General features: G+C 43.7%; 1 protein-coding gene across 20 annotated transcripts in view; it reads left to right on the plus strand.

Moving 5' to 3' along the window:
* Positions 1 to 21,016, plus strand: part of MBNL1 (muscleblind like splicing regulator 1) — a 191,252-nt gene that overhangs the window by 25,125 nt on the left and 145,111 nt on the right. For 4 of the 20 annotated variants that reach the window (XM_058661453.1, XM_058661463.1, XM_058661457.1 and 1 more), the window contains exon 1: positions 1,189 to 1,324. The exons of 3 other annotated variants lie outside the window; for them this stretch is intronic. The gene's annotated coding sequence lies outside the window, so the exon portion shown is untranslated. Of the gene's footprint in view, positions 1 to 1,121; positions 1,325 to 1,660; positions 1,948 to 21,016 lie in introns of those variants that run through there. 13 more of the 20 variants (XM_058661454.1, XM_058661458.1, XM_058661459.1 and 10 more) reach the window with 7 other exon arrangements.

A 21,016-nucleotide genomic window follows, 5' to 3' on the forward strand; every position in this document is an offset into this window, starting at 1 on the left:
ATCAGTGCACAGTAGGACCTCGGTGTTTGGTGGGCCCAGCACAGATTCAAGTGCACAAACCCGTTACTGATGCCATCTGGAAGGCACATCTGTTCTTTAGCTTCTGTCTTAGTCCAGTCCCATCCTTCTTAACAGTACCCAAGAAACCTGTGGGAAGAAGTCTGTACCTGCCTCAGCGTTTTGTCTTAAATTGTGCCCCAAACGCAGGAAGAAGTGAGCAAAATTCCTTTAATTCAAGGGAAATCCTGGCCACACATTTCCCAAAACTTTATTTCCCCAAAGTCTAGAATTTTTCCCATTTCAAATAAGGGATCTTATAGCTTCCAGGGAGTTAATGATCTGGGAATATGCCACACTGCTTTAGAACGCGGTCTTTTAGAGAGAGCCCTGCTTTCTGTAAATCACACAGAGCCAACTGGGCCACACAGGGGCTCTTCCCCTTGGCATATCCCTTCCACAGCAGGCAGGAAGCTGGTGCGTGAGTGTTTGTGCTCGTGTGACCTCCAGTTCTGCACCGGAATTCCAAGCTTGTGCACTGCCCCGTTCCTCGAGACAGAAGCACAGCGGCGGTGTTACAGTATTTTTTTTCCCGCCCGCGTGTGGTACATTTTGAGGCGTCAGTCCCTCCAGATCCAGAGAGGTTGGGGTCTGTGCTCTGATCGTAACCTTCAGCCTAACCTTGCAAAGCCCCACCCAAGGGCCCCCTGGGGGTTGCGGGGTTTGACGGGTGGTGGCTGTGGTGGCAGCGGCCGGGCCCGTGCGTGCGGGATCCCGCGGCACCCGCGGCTGCGAGGTGCTCGCGTGGGACGTATATAAGATGGAAGGTACCAAAAGGACGCGGAGGGGATGCGCCGTGCCAGCGCCGGGCCCCGGCCGCCCTCCGCTCCCGGCGCCGCCGAGCGCGCCGCCGCCCCGGGAGCCCCGGCGAGCGTGTCCGGGCCGGGGGCCGAGGGCGCGGGGCGGCGGCCGTGCGCCAGGGCGCGGGCGCCAAGGACAGGCGCGCCGGGCGGCCGCCGCGTGCGTCCCCGAGCTCGGCGAGTCCGCCCCGGGCTTCCTGGTGGGGCTGGGCGCGGGGGAGGGGCCGCGCAGCGGCAGCAGCGGCGGCGGAAACCCGAGCTGGGCGATAAGAGGCTGCAGCGCGACTTGCAACAGTCTTTTCACTGCGGCTGAATGAGTTGTGGCGCTCACCATGCTGCCGTGACGAGGAACTGACAAGTTCCATTTTTTTTTCCTCCACCGCGGGCCTCTGGGACCCATGACTCCCACAATGCCTTGGGCAGTCAGTCGGTCGACAGTCGGGCTGCCTCTGAAAAACATGTGAGAGGTGAGTTTCCATTTTTTTTTTTTGCCCTCTTCCCGCGCCGCGCGTCCCCCGCGCCTCATTGTCCCCACGCTGCCCACGGCCTGGCCGGGAGTGGCCGCCCAGCAGCTCGTGGGCGCCGCGTGTCCCGGTTCCCCCCATGCGCCTCGCGCCCCCGGGGGAGAGCGTCCGGGGCTCAGGGCGGCGCAGCGGGGCCCACGCGGGGAGACGGAGCGCCGAGGCCGAGCAGGGTGGGGAGCCGGGAAACAGGTGCGGGAAGAAGGGTGCTTACAACTTGGCGGCCTGGGCGGCCCAGAAGGAAAGCCCGCGCGCGGGTCCTCCCCGCAAGTCCTGGCCTCCGGGCTGACACCCAGCCCTCCATTCCTCGGGGCCAGCTCTGTGCATGCAAAGGTTAATTCTCTGCCTGCTTACCCATAAATTACGCATGACATGTTTAGCTGGGCTGCCTTATATGGAGAGCGCTGTATTTCAGTCCCGTTCGCCTTTTGCCAAGTTTACAGGGCGGAAGACGCCCTGCTTGAGAAAGGGAGAGGAACAGGGCTCCTGCCTCTCTCCCTCCCTTTCCAACCCCCTTCCACCCCAGCCCCCAGCGTTTGGTAGTGCGTCACTCAGAAACTGTAAGAAAAGTAAGTATAGAAACTGTCGGGTGGAGTCGCAGTTGGTTGGTTGAATGGCTTTCATGGAACGGTTGAAGAGAATGAAAACTAGTTAGTACTTGGGTTTTGGTTTTTAGACAAAAGCAGGACAAATATGAAATCCCCCCCTCCCACCCTTCCAGCCCAGCCCGGCACTTTTTTTTTTTCAAACAGAGCCGGAATCTGTTATTGGTAGTAATGTGTCATGTGAGAATACTTTGATTCCAGAGGCTGTAACAGGAGCAGGTATAAGGTGGGGCTGTGCCTTCCCCGGGCACTGAGCTTCCCAAGTACAAGGGCGTCGCTTGCACGCAGCGTCCTGTTGGTCCTGAGCCCAGAGGGAGTGTGTGGCCGCTGGGATTCCGCTGCGGATCTGCCCGCCTCGCCCCGGGCGTGTGTGTCTCCCCACAATCCAACTTAAAAAGCTGCCCCAAGGTTATGCCACCATCTTCACTCCTGTGCCCACCAGTGCAGGCAGGAGCGGCAGCAAATGGAAGGCACACTCTGCCCCACTCTGAGGAGGCACTTAAGCAAATTAATACACCAAGGGAAAAGTCCTAATTAATGCCTTGAGCATTTGCAAGCCCCCCACCCAACATGCTTTGAAATACTACACCAGTGGACACAGTGTTCCTGCCTCCTGGGTTCCAACGGAGTGTCTGTTTGTACAAAGAGGATATTTAGAACACTACTATTCTTCACCAGCAAAAGAAATGACCCACGCCACCTTATCTCTTCCTGTGGGTTCCTCAGAACCCGGGTCTTTCCCCTGGCTGTGCTGTGCGGATAGAGTAAGATCACCCAGACAAGATGAAAGTTCAATGATTGTAAAATTTACCCCAAGAATATGTCGTTGGGCTGTCTTGCCTATAGAATTGGAGCTAGAGATCCTGAAGAAGTTACCTTGTTGCCTGAGAAAAATCACGGTACTGTCACCTGTGTGTCTTTTCTTGAAAGTGGTGACAAGTGTGCAGTTTAAAACTGTTCTTTGGGGGAAAAAGTACAGCGTAGACAGTTCATCTGTTTTGTTTGAGGATTACTATAGTATTGTTATTATTACTACCTTGTTAGGCCCTCTCTCTAAATGCAGACATAATTCCTAGTTCTGGTTGTTTAATGGGGGAGTTTCCTCACTGAAGGGTACTAAAGTTGCCTTTGGGAACAGGTTGGGTCAGCAGCCGAAAACCTGCTCATCCGTCTATAATTATAGTGTCACTTAAGACATAATAATCGGGGGGTATTATTACCGAGAGACTCAGAAAAGCCTCCCCTGTGCCTGGTTTCATTTTGTCCTTCTCTTGTGACTCTCTATGACCAGAGTTGTGTGTAGACTGACACCAAGTGTGGTGCTGCACGCAGGCGTGCCAGAACAGACACCAACGTGGTACAGAGCTTGTGATACGATGGCTGTGTTTATATTTCCGCATTTGAGGCAAAGTTAGACTTCAAGTTGAATTCATTAAGAATTGATGCCAGCATTCTGTTCTTCCTCTGGGCACTGAATTCCTATGAAATGAAACACCAGATTCAGTTGCTGAACTGGCGGAGAGTGTCCTGAGGGGTGGGGGCGGGGCGGGAGGGAAGGGAAGAGTGTCCCACAGCGTGTTTCCCGTGGAGGAAGGGGACTCCACTTGGTTCTGTCAGCTTCCCTGCCGTGGCGGTACGCGCCGAAGCTGGCCTTTGGGTTTGTCATGTCACCATCCATTAAGCTTTCAGTTGACATGTCCATTTGTGGAAACAGCGTAGGCCGGTTCCTTTCTGCTTGTTGATGGATGTGTGGATTAGAAGGCATCTCAGGTCTTGTGGAAGAGTAGGATAATGATATTTTTTTGTTTATTTTTAATACTCTGAGGAAAAAAGATGCCTTCCAGCGGGGACAATGAGAACTATGGGTGGGTAGAAAAAGGAGAAATAGGCTCGTTAAGTGATTTCCTTAATGTGGACAACCCGAGAGCAGAGCGACCATATTGGAAGGGCCTGGACCTTTAGTTCACAAATCTTCTTATGTTTGGAAATCTGCGAAGTGTCATCCAGAGCAGTAGCCACCAGCCTCGTGTGGCTCTTGAACAGTTAGGATGTGGCATGTCCAGATAAGGAAGTGCTCTAAATGAGAAACACATACGTTTCAAACACTGTGCAAAGGATGAAAAACATCTGAGTAATATTTTAAAAAACCTCTGATGTGGGATAATGATATTTCGTGTATATTGATGTCGGCGGTCTTGCTAGGTTACTTTCACTTGTTTTTGCCTCTTTTTTTTTTTTTGGACTGTGGTTACTAGAAAACTGTCACAACTGCTGCTTATGTTTTATTTATTGGGCAACATCGCTCTGGAATAAAGCAGGAGAAGAGTATTTGGGTGGAAAGCAAACTTTGTTGATCAGAACACGATAAAATTGGGCTTTATTATTAGAAGCAAAAGCAGCGTTTTATGCAGAAAATGCCTTGTTTTTCTTGTCCATTACATCCAAAATTTGAGAAAACACATCACCTGGCATCTGTTTTTATTTATTCATATCTGCTGTTTAGTTCTGAAATGTAGTGGTAGGCAGTAATAGGCCAGAAAAGCCTTGTAATTAGGGGGTGAGTCTTAACACCTCTCAAAGGCCAGAATAGAGTATGATTGCTACTTGGAAACCTTTTAGAGACACTGTAGTTATCATTGTCCTGAATTTGCCAACAGTAAATGAGTGACTGAAATTCATTTTAAAATAGCGTTCCCAGTAAACAGTAGTTATCTTCAAATGCTTAATATATATTTTCTTTTGCTGTGACTTTCCATCCTAAGACGACAAAAACACAAGTAAATCCAACTTCCTGAGCAGCAGATGGTAAGGAAAGCTGAGCTTATGGGAAGTAAAGCCCAGCAGCAGGGAGGACAGCATCGTTTTGAATGTCAGGGAAGGTAAAAACATATTTCTGTAACAAAGTTTTGGACTTTGAAGAATTCCTGTATGTGGAGCCGTTGCCTTGCTCATTTGAACGCATTCTTGAGAAAGCAGGCGACTGATAAACAAAGCACAATGGCGCACGTCCTAGGGACATGCCTTGCGGTTCCTTTCAGAGCTGAAGGGCATTTTGCCATGCCAGTGAGTTCTAAGCTGGGAAAATGTGGCTCTTTTCTTACCCTGTGAAGAGTGCTTACTGTTATTTTTTGAAGGATGCCAAAGAAGGAAGATGATTCTAGTGGATTCTTAGAGAGGGATGGTGCATCTTCTAGAACTCTTCAGGAAGTCCTACCTGGTTGTTGGCTCGTGTCATCCTGAGTGTGTGTACCCTGGGAGGCATGGCTCCCGTGGCTCTCATCCTCCATCTTGGGTGTGTCTCCCTGTGAGGCGTGGCTCTGCAGCTCTCATCCTCCATCTTGGGTGTGTCTTCCCATGAGGCGTGGCTCTGCAGCTCTCATCCTCCATCTTGGGTGTGTCTCTCCTGTGAGGCGTGGCCCCTGTGGCTCTCATCCTCCATCTTGGGTGTGTCTCCCTGTGAGGCGTGGCTCTGCAGCTCTCATCCTCCATCTTGGGTGTGTGTCCCCTGTGAGGCGTGGCTCCTGTGGCTCTCATCCTCCGTCTTGGGTGTGTGTCCCCTGTGAGGTGTGGCTCTGCAGCTCTCATCCTCCATCTTGGGTGTGTCTCCCCGTGAGGCGTGGCCCCCGTGGCTCTCATCCTCCATCTTGGGTGTGTGTCCCCTGTGAGGTGTGGTTCCTGTGGCTCTCATCGGCCATCTTGAGTGTGTCTCCCTGTGAGGTGTGGCTCTGCAGCTCTCATCCTCCATCTTGGGTGTGTGTCCCCTGTGAGGCGTGGCCCCCGTGGCTCTCATCCTCCGTCTTGGGTGTGTGTCCCCTGTGAGGTGTGGCTCTGCAGCTCTCATCCTCCATCTTGGGTGTGTCTCCCTGTGAGGCGTGGCCCCCGTGGCTCTCATCCTCCATCTTGGGTGTGTGTCCCCTGTGAGGTGTGGTTCCTGTGGCTCTCATCGGCCATCTTGAGTGTGTCTCCCCTGTGAGGTGTGGCCCCTGTGGCTCTCATTGTGTGTGGGGGAGAGAGAATGGAGGAATGATCCCCACTAACTTGGTGAATCATTTCTGATGAGTCACAGTGCATATTCAGTAATGGTTGGAGAATTATTGATTGCCAGGCAGACGATTCAGAAAGACCTGTTGGCATATGGCATTAAATATCTGGATATATTTCATGTTTTTAAATTTGTGATAGAGAAATTTTTCCATAATATTTTTCCTATAATAAAAACATATATGTGACTGTTATAATTATTTCCTTGGGGGAAAAAAAAAGACCAGTTCTAGCAAACATGTGATTACAGTAACTACATTTAATTTGTTTGAAGGACCCAGAACTTCTTTAGAAATTACGTTGTTCCTTAGAGAGATACTTTGTCACATGAGCCTGTGAAGACCCCTTAAAAAACATATGTTAAAATATTCTGGGTCCAAAGCAATAGCCTACTGGCTAAATTCTAGCCTTACAACTGCCAGGTTCCCATGTGGGCGCTAGTTTGTGTCAATGGCTGTTTCACTTCCCATCCAGCTCCCTGCTTGTGTCCTGGGAAGGCAGTCGAGGATGGCCCAAAGCCTTGGGACCCTGCACCCACATGGGAGACCTGAAAGAGCTCCTGGCTCCTGGCTTCAGATCGGTGCCGTTCTGTCCATTGTGGCTGCTTGGGGAGTGAACCAGTTGGGTGGGAGATCTGTGTGTCTGCTTCTCTCTGTAAAGCTGTCTTTCCAATAAAAATGAATGCATCTTGTTTTTTTAAAATGTTGCATGTGGTACTTTTCCCACTGTTTTTGAAGTCTTGCTCTAGGTTTATCTTTTGAGCATTTTAGGATGCATTAATCTCTGGTGAGATAGAGCCATATGAGGAAAAGAATGACTTTTCCATTGGGATCAATTATTTCTAAAAGGTGAAAATGGTTTGTGAAGTAGTGTTGTGCTTCAGGCAGTGAATGTGCTCGAAGGAAAGGCTTTGTTGTGATGTTATTTTGGGAAACACAGAGAGTATCATTTACATGCCCAATGAAGTGAAAAATATGAGGGATCTGCAAGAAATCCATTCAGACTTCACGTAGGAAAAGACTGCACGTGGCTTTTCAGTTGCTTTATTTTCCCTTGCAGCTAATTTTATGAACACTGAAGGTTTTTTTTTTTAAACTCCGTTTTACTTTTATTTTTTGTCTCAAACTGAGCTTAATGTTCTAGTCCATTTTTTCCCTAAACTTTGTGAAGTACCTTTATATCTGATAAAAGTACGTAAAATAATGCTCCTGTACGGTATGAAAAGACATAATTTACATGTGAATATGTGTGTGGAGATCTAGCTTTTCCTAAGATAACATAAATTTGTTTGAATTCTTGGACAGTGAGTGACATATTGATAGAAAATAGTTCTGTGCAATCCAGAGGTTAGTGGTAATGTTTATATGGAAACCAGTTCCATTGTAGTAGTTTCGTAGCTAACTTTATACAGTGAGAAATTCTTTCCTCTCAAAGAGGCTTTCAGAAATATATACTTGACATTGGATTTTCTGTGTTTACATTTTTCAGTAGTGGAAGCTGTTAACTAAAAGAGGACTTATTGTAAAAGCTTCCAAGATTCTAGGATTTGGGGATGAGTTCAGTCGTATAAAGGTGATTCATGGCTGAATACGTGTCATGGCAAAAATTCCACACCAGGTTTACCGCAGGCTGGCAAGAACATCTTGTTAGGAAAGAAATTGCAGTCAGGTAGGGAAATGAGTTTTGAAAATCACTGTGAAGCAGAAAGTGACATTTCCTATGCAGTGGTCAGGTAGCGTGGCATGGGAGCTCAGAGAAGGGGAGGTGAGTATTCACGGAGCTCTGACACACACACGTGACGAAGGGAATGGCTCTTAAATGCGGACACAGTACATACTCTGTGTTTGTCAGCCGCACTAGAACAGTGTTCTGCTAACAGAATTCATTACGTTTTCTCAGCGGTGTTTCCATATTTTTCATGTATTTGTATGTAATGTCCAGACACAGGATTTTTCTGTGTGCTCTATTTATTTATTTATTTTAAAAATCTAGGTGAAATGTAGTAGTGATGAAGTATCTTTGTCTGGCTTCTTGGTCAATTTTGTCATTAGTTTTGTTGTTGCATACTGAAAATGTCAACTTTTGCAACCACTGAACGGTTAACCTCGCATGCGCAACTCAAACAGAACTGACATGAATAAGAGGTGTAGAGAATTTGCTAAAGAGAAAGCTAAACTGAAAGTAAACTGTTTAAAACTAGGTTATAATTCCAACTTTCATATGTATATATGTGCTAAAATATGTATGTAAAGTTGAGAAATGCAAATGCTAAAACACCAAGTACAGTGGTTTCCTTTTGGAGAAAGAAATGTGTAAAACCACGTGGACAGCAAAGAGAGAAGCAGATAATTGGAAGGAGATTTTAATCTGAAATAACCAGATCGATTTAGCATGACTCTCAGTAAAAGGGAAGTGAGCCAGAAAAAATATTGGACATTGGAAGAAGTATTACAAATACGATTTTTTGGGTTTGTAATAGAATCATAGTTATTTTCAGAAGCTAGCCTGTGGGAGGTGGGATAACACTGTAATGTCTGTATTTTAAACTCTTGTAAATTGACATCAATTTACAGTGATTGTGACCGAGTATTTGTTTCTTGAAAATTGAAAAAGACTGACAACCATGCTAGAAGCAGTGAGAATGTGAGAAGTATAAACAGTGAGAGATCTGACCAGCTGCTAGTCAGTGCACATCCTACGTGTGGACCGTGGGAAAAAGCAGGGATGCCAAAGTAAGTCTGTAAGCACTTCTTGCTCATGGTTAGAATAGCACCAGACGTCTTGTGAACTTGACTTAGCATTCAGTTTGACAGGTCATTCACAGGTTTTGCATCTGGGAATTTGATCATATATTCAGTCTGTTTTCATTGCTGATAATGGCATTTTATTTTTTTATTTTAGTCTTTTTTGATTCTGAAAAATTTTTGACCTATGGGATGTTGGACTCTATGCTTGGCAAATTCTTACAGGGAGGGAATTTCAACTAAACTTGAACTATGGTTATGCAGCGGGGTGGAGGAACCCACCATGGGGGGAGGGTGCGGGGGAGAATCCCAGATTCTATGTAATTACAACACAATGTAATTAATGAATAAATTTAATAAAAAAAGAAAGGAAGTCTAAGAGTTTAGAAGTTAAATATTGTTATTAAGAGCAGTTGATTTGAAAAGAAAAATATTAGACGTATTCATGAAAGTTTACTAAGTGCTGGGGCCCTTTTCCTCAATCAGTTAAGAACTATTTTGAGCACCTGTTACGGTCAGAGGACTACAGTAGGACATGAGAAAAGGATCCAATATGTACTTACTCTCTGGCGTGCAGCTGAGTTGGGGAGAAAGATGGAGACGTTTGCATAATGAGGCAGTACACTAAGCAGCAGAGGAAGCGATGAGCAGGTTTGTGCCACTGAGTGGCCAGAACGTGCTGTGCGCAGGAGGTGGTGCCTGGGCTAGGCCGGAAGCTTCAAGTGCTCTGCTTGCAGAATCTGGGGGAAGCAGTAGTTATGAGATAGATGTAACCGAGGTGCTAGTCCGTATTGGAGTGTTTGGAGGCAATGAATGTTTCTGTGTTCTTTCTGGAGAAAGGCTGGATGAATGCAGACAGCAAGGTGATGTGATGAGCGGGCCTGTAAGGCAGTGGACACTATCTTGTGTGGATGACAGTGGGATTCAGAGATGTTGACTTGCCTCTGCAGCCACACAGCTGGTGAGCAGCTGAACGGGAATCTGGCCAGATCTTGTCTTACTTCAAAACCAGCCTTCTTTTTTGCCCCGTTCAGCTTCTGCTGGGAATGAATGTGGCATGTTTATGATACAGTAACGTAACACCATCTATGCACTAACAAACATCCAAGACAAGAAGGTATACGTTTAAAAGATGCTGAAACAAATTCACGTGGTGTTACATTGATGTTGAGTTCCAAGGGGCATATAGTTTGACAAATGCTTATAATGTTTACCTTTTTGATTTGTAAAAGCAAAAACAAAACCTACTTGGCGTTTCGCAGGTGTGGCAGGAGCGAGCAGTGTCGTACCTGGCCGTAGGGACAGCCCTCTGCTGTCCTTTAAGAGGGTGCTTTGAGAAGATTGAAAACAGTGAACTTTCTCGCAAATGATTTTGTGTTCTTTTTGCTGTTGTGACACCAAGTCATAAAGACAGGGATTACCCCAAGTGCATACCCTGGATTTGTAGATCTTTTATTTATTTTATATTTTTGTATTTTATTGTTTTCATGCGTTAGTCTGTTCCCTGAATAATCCTGTGACACGGATCATGACTTTAAAAGATGGAGATTTGTTGGAGACATGCCACTTTGCTAACAAATTGTTCCCATTTCAGATTTGTCTAGAATATATTCGAAATTAAGTTATGTCATTTAGAGAAGGAAAATGGGAGAGCCTTTGTTTCTCTTTGGACTTTAAAGGCAGGCACTCTTGGCGAATCTTGCTGTGTGAGGTTCCTGGGCGCTGCGTTTCATGCATGGTGCTCTGGAAGACACGGGCATGGGTGATACGTGCTTCTCCTAAGGTAGTTGCCAGTGTAGTGATGGAGGATGGAGATACGCACAAATAATGTGCAGGCAAAACAGTGTGGGCACAGAGGGGCCAGAATAGGCTGTGTGGGCAGGGTGTGGAATGTGCCTAAAATCATCCAGTGTACACAGTAACTTCTTACATCTTGTGTGCTGGGAAAAGTTAAACTCATGATTGATTAAAATGATGTGACTCAATATTTAACTCATTTATTTTTCTGTGTAAGCGTGCCTCAACTATAGCAGCACCCCGCACGCAGGAGAAGTTCACTTATTTCTGCTGGCTTTTCGGAGAGATGTTGGGGCATATAGAGTTCAATGGAATCTTCATGCCAACTTCCAAATTAGGAGCAAGAGTAAAAAAACCCTGTGTACTGACAGATTTCAGAGTCTATACAGAAAGTTGTGAGAGAGCAGCGGGCTGTATTTGACCTTAATGACAAAGGCTTTTCGGTCTGTGCATGATCCTCGTTTCACTCTAACTTTTCTTTTGTGTGGGAAATCTATTTGGCAGGCTAGTTTCCAAATTTTCGAATTGTGAGATTGTAGCTGTACCTATTCTATAGGACCACACTGGGATGTGAAGAGGGTTTTTAAATTTTTTCCTCGTTGCCAGGATTTAAACTGCTTTTAAGAGTAGAAAACTCAGTACTTTCTAACTTACACTGTCCATTTGCAATCATGAATATTGGCTTAAGCTTCATGGTACAACAAGCTTCACTGTGAAGTTTTGATTGAATTGTTCAGGAGAATGTAGAGATGTAGTTTCAGATTTTTTAAAAGTTTGTGGGTTAAAGGAAAGTGCCCATTCTTGAGATAATGAAAGCTGGACAGAGTGAAAAATCTGAGCATTGGTGACTGTAATAATTACCAAAAGAGCTGCTTCCTCGCTAGGCACGTGTGTGCTCTTGGGCACTGGGATCCTGGACAGCTCTACAGCTGTGTGAGATTTTTGCCTTACTGACCCTGTGACTCACAGGTAAGAACACTGACTCTTGGGAAGATGTACCTTGTTTCAGGGTCTTATTTTTTTTTAATAGTTACTTTATTTTTATTGGAAACTCCGATATGTAGAGAGGAGGAAAGACAGAGAGGAAGATCTTCTGTCTGTTGATTCACTCCCCAAGCGGCCACAGTGGCCAGAGCTGGGCCGATCTGAAGCCAGGAGCCAAGAGCTTCTTCCAGGTGGATGCAGGGTCCAAGGTTTTGGGCCATCCTTGACTGCTTTCCCAGGCCACAAGCATGGAGCTGGATGGGAAGCAGGGCTGCTGGGATTAGAACTGGCGCCCATATGGGATCCTGGTGCTTACAAGGTGAAGACTTCAGCCGCTAGGCTACCACGCAGGGCCCTTGGGGTCTTATAGTGAGGGAAGAGCCCTCAACTCAAGGGCTTTGCAGTTTATTTCCGTCAGTTTGGTACAAAATTACAGAAATACCCAGAGCGATGTGCGTTTGAGACCTACTGCGAGTTAGTTCTGTAAAAAGTTAATGAAGGAAATGAGATGTAAAAATTTTCAGAAAAATTGCGGCCATAAAACAGCAGAGATGATGGAAGGATTTCTGAAGTTTATCTGGCTTTGAAAGGAGGCATAAATGAAATGGCCTGATGTGCCTGTATGGTGTGCCCAGTGTTATCTGACTCACCTCTAATATCCTCTGCCTTAATACTTGCCACCATCAGCAAAGTCTACTTTTAGACTCAAAATCATTATCACCTGTGAAGTTTATGATGTCATTTCTACGTGACATAGCACTCTGCCAGTTTTTGTGTTGGGTAGCTTGGTAAGTGATACATTTTAAGACATGTGTTCAACCCAACCATAGAGTTGCAAATGCTTATACCCCATTCAGCTACAATAGTGGAGATATTATGGCAATTCATTTCATCACTCAAAGCTATTAATCTGTTGCCAACATTGGAATAAGTGAGGATGTCATTGACTAGCTCTATATTTGCTTGAGAATTTCCGATTGATGTTTCTCACCACCACACTGATAGCGGTTATCAGAGCTTGTGTGTGCGTACACTTGCGTGTATATTTTTTTTGTGTTATGTTCTTATTTACATGTCTTTTTCATTCATAATTAGAAAGAGGAACGTGAGTTTCCACTACAAAAGAAACAATAGATATGTTAAGCTAGGGATCCAGTCTCTAATGAACTAATTAGGTGATATATCAATTGACCCTGAAATATATTTAAAGCCATAAGCATCTACCATTATTTTAAAGGAGTCCGTGTTAGGTTTACTGTACTTGTGTTGAAGTATTCTGTTTTCATGTGATGAAAAATAACGTTCTGTACTCAGAATTAATTCCTTATAATTAAGCAAGAAAAATATCCTAAGGTGACACAGGAGGAGAAAACGTTGTTTTGAGTGGCAGGAAACTGTTGTCAGTTGAAAAGGTCAGGCTTGCCCGGGAGGCTCTCGTTTGCTCCTGCTATCATGCAGAATGCTGTGACAGTCAGGCTGATACAGCTGAAAATATCTGCAGCCTTGGAAGCCTTGCAAGTTTCAGAAGGTCATTTTGGCATCATGGGCGGAGCCCTGATTTACCGGGAAGGTCAAGCTGGACAGCCGGGTGGGAGATGGGTTGCTGGATGCACTGGTGGACTTTGGAGCAGTGACCAGCTGCAGTCATGGTCTTCTCGCAAGCCGTGGTCCTCGTTCATTTAAAACTATCAAAAAAACTATCAAAAACTGTCAGTATAGCACCCACCTTCGGCCTTACCCTGGTACCCAGACAAATGTTACTTTAATTTTATTTATCTGTGACGTATCCTGCAGCAAGATAGGATATGAGTCGTCCTGCAGCAGTAAAGTGCACATCGAATAAGACTGTAAAAAAGATATATAGCCAATCAGTTAGAAGGAAGAGAGATGAAGCAAGTACTTGATGAAACTGAGCACTGAGTTTCTCTCTCTGCTTCCTGGCAGCCAAAGCAAAAGCTTTAGGATGTAGCAAGTCCTAAGTTTCTTTCGTAAGATTTCTTCATATCCTATATATTGTCTCATTCCAGTGCTGTTGGGGGTGTTAGGTGAAATATTTCAGCTCTGTCCTTGGGTTCTATCTTGGAATGGATGAATTCCAGCTGCTTGAGCAGTGAAGGTTGAATTCCTTCCCCTGGCCTTCGCAGCCACGACCGATTCGATTTTAGCCCCGAGTTCCAGCTCCATCCTCATCCAGTTCCATCACGCGTGTGCGCTCCGGTTGAGCTCTTCTAGTATGTATTTCTGTGCCTTTTTGTCCTCTTCTAACTGATTAAAACCCATCCTTCCTGGCTCACCTTAGGAACTGTCTCTTGTCCTCACTTTTGTTTCTATATACAGTTACTTATGTCCGTATTTTTATATTCTTCACTCATCAGCAAATTCCTCTAGACCTGGATCCAAGTATTCCTCTTGCACCTTGCGTACATGGAGAAGATGAACAAGAAACAGCTAATGTAATCAATACACATTGTGGCTCTAGAATCTTTATTAGTTCATCATATGCTTGTCCATTTGGTGAACTTACTGTATTTGTTGAGTATATTTGGATGGCCTTAAGGAAAATATTTTTCTTTGCTAGGCGTGTAGGCAACAAAGAAAAAGAATTGAGAAATTAAAAAGCACATCTGGAGGAATAACATCTCTCAGTTTTTGTCAAATGACAGATTTGGGGGTAGTGGAATTAGGACTGCAGTTTTTTTTCCCTTATGTTGACTTTGAGTTTTCCTCTTATAAAGTATTATAGTATTTACCTTTTTTCTATGCCAAAAGGTAATTGATATGTTTGCTGTATATATATATATATATATATATATTAAACAAACTAATTTATGCCATTTAAAAACATTGCTGTTTTCTGTCGGGTTTACTTTCCTGTGGTTTTACAACTGCCAATAAGTCGGTCTGATTCGATGTGGCTTTGAAATGTATCAGAGGGTTACTCTGTCCCCTTTACTGCTTTTGAAACACTATAGGTCAGCCTAACTCTAGTCATACTTAATTTACCTACATCCGTTTTATATTCTAAAGCATTATATAAAAAGCATATTATGTATTACATAAATTATATACCATTCCATGTTAGCGGTGTGCAGGCTTTCTGCTGACAGGTGTTACAGTCTTACAATTAAAAAGTCTGAAGACAAGGTTGAGTCCTGTGTTATGGAGAGAAGAAAAACAGCCCCAAAATCAGGCCAGACATTTTTCTCAGTGGTTAGTCTTTTTGTCAGTTACTGAGGATTTGAAATTCTGTGATCTATTGAGAACTGATTAACAGTCTCAATTGAAAAGAAGCGTCTGTAGGATTTTTGCATCTCGTAGTGTCTGTGTGTTAGTAACATCCGTTATGGCTCGAGGACAGTAACATCTGCCCGGGAGCTTTACAAGCGGGGCTGTCTTTACCACCGTGGGATCAGTGCCCAGAGCTTGGTCCTTTGCTTTGCAGCCTCTCATTCGAAGCAAAACACAAGTCATGCACTAGTAGGCCCTCCAAGATTTGCATTGCAGTGACTATTTCTATTTTTTACTTCTCTTGTATTCATTGTCATTGTCATATTTGTAGAGTCTGATATTAAATTGCAGCAAGGCCTGAATTTGGGTCCTCATTCCTCCCATTTTGTTAGCTTAGGGTACCCGGAGAAGTCAGTCACTAATGCATGTTTCAAATTAGTGATGCTTGTTCACAAGTAAGCTATGGAAAATAAGTGCCCTTTGAGTTCTAAGATGCTAATGAAAAGTTCAGAAACAAATTGTATAGAAATGTATAACATCTTATTTGCTGTTGTTTTAGAATGTATGAGTTGTGGGGCGAAAGAAATTTGTGTACTTGGCTTATTCAGTGGAAACCTTGGTTTTGTTTTGTTTTGTTTTTTATTTGAAAGAGTAACCGAGAGAGAGTGCTTCCATTTGCTGGTTTACTCCCCACATGGCCATAATGTCTGGAGCTGAGCTGGTCTGAAGCCAGGAGCCAGGAGCCAGGCACTTCCTTGAGTTTCTCACGTGGTTTCAGTGGCTCAAGGACTTGTGCGAACTTCCCCTGCTGGAGTAGGGGGCTGTATCGGAAGTGGAGCAGTGGAGCAGGGACTGTTGCCCATGTGGAATGCTGCTACCACAGGCAGATGCTTAACCTACTACACCGGGGTACTGGCCTGTGGAAACCTTTCTTTAAAATGAAAGAACTAGATTGAAATTTATTTTAAGTCTTATCTGTAATACCAGCAACTTATTTGGTCATATTTTAACGATTGAATAATTATCTTGTTACTCATTTTTTCACCGAAAACTTTTTTTATTATTGTAAACTTCTTATAAATAATGATGGACCTAAAAATCATAGTGTCTGTTGCATTTCCTTGTGTGTCTATGTGTTTATAGCAGCTCATCTTTGTATTTGCATTATACGAAAATGTGGAAAGTTTGAGATTGCTCCATGGTCCTGCTTATGTCTCTTGTATTTCTTTAGATATAAGGTGGGAATTGCATTTCATATGCTAGCTTAGACTGAACTGTTGGGCAGGACTAAACCAAAAACGGTTTGAGGCAAAGTGAGTACTGAACAGTATCTTGGAATGATGTGGAAGACATGCAGGATTGAAAGGAATGCTAGTTAGGAGTAACAGCATAGCTTTGCACGAGGTTTTGCAAGCGTGCCACTTTCTGCCGTAGTTGCTGGGGTATAATCAAAGGGCATGCCGTTGACCAAATGTTCAGACCATCTTCTCAGGGAAGGTATTCTGGATTTTGAGGGAAGCATTGGTCAGGAGCACAGTGAATGTTGTTTGGTGAGAGTACTATTTAGCATCTGTTGAATCTGATTGGCCAAATGTAATGGGATTAAGAGTAACTGGGGTAGTTTGGTAAAAATGGAGATAATTGGTCTCTCCCTCAGTCTAGGGTAGGCTCCAAGAATGTACCTTTTTTTAACTGTCAGCTGTAGGTGACCCATCCAGGTGGTCTTAAAGATCTTTCTGGAGCTTTGGTATTCCAGAACAGTAGATCTTGTGGCTGTTAAACTATTGGGTGTTCATTGAGGTCATTAACCAGCTACTGTCATGGAAAATTGGTCATTGGTTTTTTTTTTTTGAAGATTTATTCATTTTTATTGGAAAGCCGGATATACAGAGAGGAGGAGAGACAGAGAGGAAGATCTTCCATTCGGTGATTCACTCCCCAAGTGACCACAACGGCCGGTGCTGCGCAATCCAAAGCCAGAAGCCAGGAACCTCCTCTGGGTCTCCCATGCGGGTGCAGGGTCCCAAAGCTTTGGGCCGTCCTCGACTGCTTTTCCAGGCCACAAGCAGGGAGCTGGATGGGAAGTGGAGCAGCCGGGATTAGAACCGGCGCCCATATGGGATCCCGGCGCGTTCAAGGCGAGGACTTTAGCCGCTAGGCTATGCCGCTGGGCCCGGTCATTGCTTTTTAAAGGCATATGATGCTGATTGAGACTGACAGGCTCTAATCACTGTCTCATTAAAAGTGTGTAGTCTGGTTCTTCTTGTTTCCTTGTGTGTTACAGCTTTTCCAGAATGCTCAGAGCCTCATGTGTGTGCAATTAAAATAATGAAGAAAATAGAACTTTTTTTTCTATGTCGCAAAGAAACTACGTCTCAAATTGCCACATAAGTTTGCTTTATATGTGTATTATTGTGGAAAATATGAAGTTCTAAGAATAAAGTCTTTGATCTCCTGAGAAATTTGACATTATTTGTACTATGACATCCTGGTAAAATCATAGTATCAAAATGAGAACAAGAGAATTGGAATTACCAGCCTTCTGCCAGCCAACTATTTAAAGTCTTCTTAAAAGTCCACCTTAAGCTACTATTTTGTTCTTTGACGTGTTATTTCATAACTGAGAGCAAAGTAAAGTAGGAGGAAAATGGTTTTTATTTTCTAATAAAACATGCGCAAAGGCAAAAATCAAACTAGAGTATGCCATGCCAATCTGTATTATTTCATCTGGAAGAACATTGGTGCTTTAGAAGGAGTCCCCATTTGCCCCTCAGAAATGACTTCAAGTGGAGGTCTGGCCTCAGGGACAGCTGCCACATGGAAAAATATGTTGGGACCTACTGGGAGTTCCCAGAGTTCCTTTGTGTCTTAGCTTGTTTGATAATGCCTTATAGTATTTATAGCAGCTGTCAGAAACCATTTCCTTTAGTCAGTTAGCATCTAAAAAGGAGAATTAAAAAATAATTTTTTGTCATTTGTAGAAGTAATATGTAAAAAAGAAATTTCCTTAATCATATGACAGAGTACTGTCAGAGAATTTCCAAATATAACCTGGCCTGCAGACACTTACACATTCTGGTTTTGTTATTAAGAAAGTAGCAGTAAGCTGGCTTAATGTCCATTTTGGTACTCTGTCAAGTAAACCGCGTATTCAGACTCCCAGCTTGTTTTTTTGGCAAATAATTGCAAAACACAAGCATTGTAATTGTTTCAGCTGTGTACTGCTTGATTTTGAAATAACAGGCTTTGAAAAACAGATCTTACAAATGTTTCCATTGATTTGCTGCCGTTATAAGGACTAACAGTGGAAAATTATTTTGCAAAATACAAAGCAAGTCGTTATGCTTATAGGAAAAGAAATACATCGCATGTTTTAAGGTGTTCTGTCAAGAGAAATTTGCAGCGCAGCAGCTTTAGGGATGGCAGCGTTTTAAGTCATTCCACAGATTTAACAAGTGCAGAAATGCATGTTTGCATTGTTGCTTACAGTGCATTTTATGAGGTGTTCTGTTGAAAGAAGTCTAGTATAGTTAAAAGGAAATATATGAATATACTTTACATTCTAGGGAATAATGTTATTAAAATATGCATGTGAAAGCATAATTTATATACATGTGTAATTAAAACTGCTTAAAACTGAAAAATTGATGTTAGTTTGGCGTTACTAAAAAGTGAGCATATGCGGGAATCTTATGTAGATGTTAAAAAGTAAGTATCTTGATTTGGCTTTATTGATACAGAAAGATCATCAGTATGTTTGATATCTATATATTATCAAGTAGTAGTCTGAGTTGTTCAGTGTCTTAGACCTAATTCAGTATGAAAATACGTGGACCTTCTCCAGAATATTACGCCACACTGGCATGAAAGTGTAGGCCTCATTACACATCTTTGTTTTGTTGTGTCTTACTCTTAAACTGGGGAAAACAGGAACTCCACAGTTGCCTGTTCCTCTACCTGCAAGTGCTGGCATCCCATATTCGCACCAGTTGGTGCCCTGGTTACTCCACTTCCAGCCCAGCTCCCTGCTGATGGCCTGGGAAAGCAGTGGAGAATGGTTCAAGTCCTTGGGCGCCTGCACCACGTGGGAGACCAGGAAGAAGCTCCCAGCCTGTGGCTCGAGATTGGCTCAGCAGTGTCCATTGCAGCCATTTGGGGAGTGAACCAGCAGATGGAAGATGTTTTTCTCTGTCGCTTTGCTCTGTAAATTGCCCTTCCAATTAAATTAAAAAAAAAATAAAAATAAAAAGGGAGGGGGGAACAATTGGATCTTGACTCACTCTTGGGGAGAAACGTTGCTTTTATGAATTTGTGATTTCTTTAATTCAGGTTATTTTAATAGTAAAGGGCAATCTTTAAGTTCAGAAAAGTAAATGAGTGGAAATATGTATGGAATTGTAATGTTAAGCTGCCGCATGAGAACAGGCCAAATATTTGTAATGTTTGTGATAAGAAATGTGTTAGTAAATCAGTAGTACATTTTGCTGGAAGTTCACGGAGAAAAGGAAATATTTGCATTTTGTGTTACAGCATGAGAAGCCCACAACATTTTTTTTAATCTTAGAATGCACTATGTACTCATAGCTTCATTTCTTATATTCTGAAGAGTAATTTAGGTGTTTTAATTTAATGATAAGCATTTTCCACATTTTTTTGTACTTTATTCATGATTTAGTGGCCTTTCCTAGGTAATCTTAAGTAGAAAAAAGTCAGGAATTTTTCCTAAATGTGGTCATTCTATTAGATTGTCAAATCAGACATTTGAAAATTCAAAGTATACCTGTTAATGGCAAGTTTCTAGGCTCAGAGTAGGTGACAGTATTGAGGGAATTACCACGTTAAGTTTTTAGAAATTACGGAAATATGGTAATTGTCATGATGTGTGATTGTGAGAAGTACAGTCCTCTGTGTTTGGGTCAGAACTTTGATTCCAACTGCTATTTTACCATCTAGTTTATTTTATAATTTACCTCACTTCTTTGAGTGGGCTGAAATTCTAGCTTCACACAGCTAGATTCCAGTTGTTGGCGTATCATTCTTCCTGAAAGTCAAGGGAAGATTTGACTTCTCTAACATTTAACTTTTGAGCACGTAACGTTGTCTGATGTCTTCTGATTGGTATGTTGGGATATCACGTGGTAGGGCAGATGCGATGTTAGTGTCTAAGGTTAACAGGATAGCACCTCTGGGTAACAGTTAAGAGTAAATCAAACATCAAGACTAGTATTTTCTTGTGGAGAGCGCTGATGTAGCTTTGGCTGGTTCACCCTGTCGTGTGTTCTCGAGCAGAGGCCTGTGACATGGCTGTTTGAATATCAGAAAACGTGCAGATGATCTCCCCTGCCAGAGCCGAGAGCCCTTTCTGTCAGAGAGCCCCAGATCGTTATTGAAATGTTTTAGGTTTGCAAAGCCACACCTAACTGTTTTGAATTATCCTGTGAAGAAAAAAAAAATGCCTTCAACTTCAAAATCGGGGAGATATTTAAACTATATGTTTCCATTTTCACTTGCCTCTCATCCTCTGCTGCTACTCAGCAGCTTTTGGTGTTGCCAGTGACACTGTCAACCTGTTGCACTGTGTCTAGCTCAGGCACTGGAACTTGTAGGAGATCCTTGCACACTAGTATTCATATGTATTAGGAAAAACGATCATGCCCCAGACGGTGTTGCTGGCTTCCTTTGGGTCAGGCACACTTTTTGTGGGGAGCTCAGGGGCCCACGCGGCCTGCTTTCACAGCACAGGCAGGCCGGCCAGACAGTGGGAGAACTATGGGCGGAAGAGTGCCCCACGCTCTTTTTCATCGTAGCATTGGTGTCATGCCACGGACTGCTCTCAGATCAAGTCTGAGCTGCTGTTAGCTGGTAGCACAAGGTTGAGTGCTTTTTGATGGTGTGCCAGAAAGGCCTGTAAGGAGGGAGCTTTGCGGAAGGGCCGGGAGGAAGGCCTGTGGGGCACAGAGCTGGTGACCCAGTCTACAAAGTGGACTATTCTGTTGTGACACTGACTTGGAGTGATCTTAAACCATTTAAATTTGTACTTGCATGGTATAGGAATCCATTAAAAAATATTTTTAATTTGCTATGTAGAAGCTTTTGGGTTCATTTTGTTCCAAATAGGAACTCTGAGTGGGCACTAATTACTTTCTAACTTGAGTGCAGTTTGGCTAGTTGATTTTGGGCTTTCTTCTTGAGCAACAGTGTTATCTCCTAACCACACAGCCAACAGTCTTTGATACTTC

Source organism: Ochotona princeps, chromosome 3 (assembly GCF_030435755.1).
Source record: "Ochotona princeps isolate mOchPri1 chromosome 3, mOchPri1.hap1, whole genome shotgun sequence".
Classification (NCBI taxonomy): Eukaryota; Metazoa; Chordata; class Mammalia; order Lagomorpha; family Ochotonidae; genus Ochotona; species Ochotona princeps.